Here is a 3,819-nt window from a genome sequence, read left to right on the forward strand (position 1 = left end):
TCCCTCACCGTCGCCACCTGGTCTCCAGGGGCGCTGTCGTCATCTCAGGGGGCGGCTGACACTCTAGCCGGAGCAAGAGGTAGCAGGAATTCATGTGTGCAGCTCTCTCTTATGTTGAGCACTTTGTTCATTCAGGACTACGCGTCCCAGAATGCAAAGCTAAAACCTGGATTGGAATAGCAACTTACGCATGGGCCTTAGAAGCTTGAGTGCACTACACAGTAGCCTGAAGCCCCGTTTCTCAGCAGCAAAGCAGTTCGGGCTGCTGCATGCCACCAGGAAATCGTCTGGCTTGAGGATGGAAGGGTTTATTTTCTTGTTAATACAGTCCTTATTTCCACACACAGACCTTAGCACAGTTCAAGTGAGAGCATATGTAGGATCCGAGTTGCACCTCCGTAATTTGTGCAACGTGTTGTGCTTTTTTTCACCGCATTCCATCTTTCCCAGTATTTCGAAATGTGACGTCAGTCATGTCTGGGCGCTTTAAATCCTTGGAAAAGGCTTATTACCTCCTTGTTAGTCTTCCTCACCACATGACTAACACAGTGAGCTTCAGCTCCACACCAGAACCCTCCAAAGCAAAAAAATCAGCCTCCCATCCCTTCCCAATATGGCCGACCCATTACACCCATGACCCCTATAAGAGGCGGGCCGGCCCATCCCATCAGCCTGTTTTTTTTTGTTCTGCGCACGTCTCTCCAGATGCGTCAGGTAAGTGGTGCCTGCTGTAGCAGGTACGTGGGTCTCTGGTTGGAGGTCCTGCTCTAGCAGACCCTAGGATCTTGGGCTCTTTTCCCCCCGTTCCCCCGGTGTACTGGCCGGTTGGGCCCTGCTACAGCGGGCCATGGGTCTACAGGGGGGGTGGCCGGGGTACGGGCCTACTGGTTACGTGCTTAGGCTCTTACTCTGTAGGTTGGGGGTTCAATCCCTGGTCTTGCACTGTCACTGTTTGCTCAGTCTGATGTGCAGACTATGGTGTTTCCTTAAGTATGGTTGGGTAATATTTGCCTGGTCTCGCCTTCCGTGGCACTGCGGCAGCTGTTGTTAAGACAATCCCTGATCTTGGATTATCACTGTTTGCTCGGTCTGAGGTGTGGGTTATTAGGTGTTCACGATGGTATTTCCTTCAGTGTACAGTGTCGTTCTGGCCTGATGGTTCGGGTCTTAGGCTCTTACTCTGCCTTGTAGGTGTTCAATCCCTGGTCTTTTGCTGTCACTGTGTGCTCGCTCTGCCATATTGCTGAGCGACGCTCTGGCCTACTGCTTTGTTCGCGCTGCCCGCTGGCCCCTCGAGGCGTTGCGGCGGGCGGGGCGGTGCTCGCGCCAGAGTCTGGCTTTCATGGTATCGCCCGTCCCGTCAGATTCCGCAGAGATTTGTGGTATAACTGGCGGGGAACACGGTACATATTGCCGCCATGTTGCGCGGACTCTGCTGTGTCTCTGGTTCCGCTGTTGCCTGGGAGGTACTTTCCCGCCCTGCCTGGGAGTTGGAGTTTTGAACTATTCGACCTGCGCTGCCCGTTCGCTTCTGTTGCCGGGGTGGGTGCGCTTCTTCCCTGTCCCGTGGTCACTCACCCGTTGCTCAGTCCGGGGTCGTGCAGGTTGCTGGTGTCCCTGGAGTGGCGCCGGTCCTCTCGCTTTCCTGCGCGTAACTTTCGGGTTTGCGGTGTCTGGCTCGCGCGCATGCGCGCTGCTCCTTTTCGCGCTATGGCTATCCCTGGTCTTGCAATGTCTCTGCTTGCTCTTTCTGGGGTGTAGGTGCTGGCGTTTCCTTCAGTTAGGTCTGTCGGCATGATTTCCGGCCTGGGGCCAGGTCTGGTGGCTTGATGGTCCCTTGCATGCCTCGCAGGGGCCTGGTTCCGCACTCTTGGTCACCGGTTCGGTTCCCGGGGGGGGGGGGGCGCTCGGCCCTTCGTCCTTCTGTGGGTGAGTTGTGTGCCTTTGAGTTGGCCTGCTCCTGGGGCTTCTCGGTTTCCGTAGGCTTTGCTTCGCTTTGCTGGTACGCGTGTTCTGTCCTGGTGGTTGGGGGTGCTGGCTGGGTGCTTGACTCTTACTCCTCCAGTTTTGTATTTCCCTCTCTTGGCTGCTGTGCTATGCGGGTCATGTCGCCCCGTTGGGTGCGTTGTTGTGTTTCGTTGGCCTGGTGGCTTGGTGGTCGGTTGCGTCCGCTTCGGGCGCCTGTGCTTGTTCTGACTGAGCCACTATGACCGTGTGGGGGTGGGATGCGCCGCCCGCCTTCCCTTCGGGGGCGGGCGGCGGTGGTTGTATGCGATTGTCATTTTACTCCGCTGTCGTCCTTCCTGCGCACGGGCGGTGTGTTGCCTGCCTTCTCTCCCCGCTCCTGCGGCTCTCACCTCCCGCCTGCCTGTGGTAGGTGGTCGACTTCCTGCCCCGGTTGGTCCAGGGATTCCGGGGGGAGGCCCTGCTCTGTCGGGCTCACTTGCTGGTTCCCCCTCCTTCTGGCCCTCGCGGTCCTGCCCTGCGCTCCCCCCGCCCCCGCCACCTTGTACCTTGATGCCCTGCTATAGCGGGCTCTGGGGTTTGGGTTTTGCCTTTTGGCTGCCCGTCTCTGTGGGGGCGGCTGTGGGCTTGTCTGTTTTTCCGGCTGTTGTGCCTGTGAGCGTGAGGGTCCCTCGGCCCCATCTGTTTGTGGGTGTACTGTTAGGGGCGCGGGGCTCGGTTGGCTTTCGGCTTGCCGACAGTGTCGGCGCTGTGTTTTGTGCCTTTCGACTCTGCTGTGCTTTTGGGCACTGGTATTTCCTTCGGTAGAGTTGGGACCTGTTTTGAACTGGGTCTGGCTTCGGGGGGTCGTCGTACGCCCTTCCGTGCTCTGCTTGTCCCTGCAATGGGGCCTTCCAGGTGTTTTCTCACTCTGGTTTTCTTCTGTGTTGGCCTCGGCGGGCCCCCTTGGTTTGTTCTCTCCACTTTTCCACAGGGTGTCTTTGACGCGTCTGTTGGTGGGCACCTGTGGCGTTGGGTTGCGGGGCCTCAGCTTCGTGGTTTGCTGTGTTGTCTCTATCCCCTTTGTCCCTTCCGGGCTTTGGCCCCCCGGTACTTTCGTCCTGTGGACTCCTGTTCCCGCCGTTGTTGTGCGGGGTCTGTCCCTGGCGGTTGCTGGTTGGCCGTCCTCAGGGGGTTTCCAGGGGCTGTGGGGCCTTCGGCCTTACCACCCTGATTGCACCTGCTCTGATCTGCTCTCAGCGGTTAAGCAGGGTCTGGCCTGGTTCGTACCCGGATGGGAGTCCGCCTGGGAATGCCAGGTGCTGTAGGCTATGGGGTCCTTCTTGGGCTCGGCCTGTCTTGTCCGGGTTTGCGGCTTTGCCGCTCCCTCCTCTTCCTGCTCCCTGTCTCAGCGGGCAGCTCTTACGCCCTTTTCCGGATGGCTTCCTGCTGTCGCCGTGCTTCTCCTTGCCCCCTGGGGGTTGGGGTCTTTATTGTGGTCCTTCTGTTCGGACCTGCTTGGTCGGGCCGGGGGTTCGGCGCCCACCTCTGGTGGGGTGAGCGTTCTGTCCTTTTTTCTGCTGGGTCGCTTTTGGCGGTCTCGCTTGTCCTTCTCTGATCGGATCCTGTCATGGGGTTTGATTTGTTCCCCTGGTTGTTCCTGTTGGGGTTGTCTGCCTTGGTGGGGGCCTTCCTCGTATCGTGTTTTGGGTCTTGTTGCCTGGCAGTTTTTCTCCTTCCGGTTGGTCTCGGTGCCTCTGGCCCTTCCTTGGTGCGGTTTGCCCCGGGCCCTTCCCGCTCTCTGTCCTGGTGCGGCTGGGTGCATCCTTCCCTTTGGCGACTTTTTGTTTTCCTGGGGGGCATGCTTGGGTTCCT

At 58.6% G+C, this 3,819-nt stretch overlaps 1 pseudogene; it reads left to right on the plus strand.

Moving 5' to 3' along the window:
* The first annotated feature begins 3,156 nt into the window (after positions 1-3,156).
* LOC146831140 (5S ribosomal RNA) lies at positions 3,157-3,275 on the plus strand (annotated as a pseudogene).
* The last annotated feature ends 544 nt before the right edge of the window (positions 3,276-3,819 follow it).

The sequence above is a fragment of the Triturus cristatus genome, chromosome 5_1 (assembly GCF_964204655.1).
Source record: "Triturus cristatus chromosome 5_1, aTriCri1.1, whole genome shotgun sequence".
NCBI classification, from domain to species: Eukaryota; Metazoa; Chordata; class Amphibia; order Caudata; family Salamandridae; genus Triturus; species Triturus cristatus.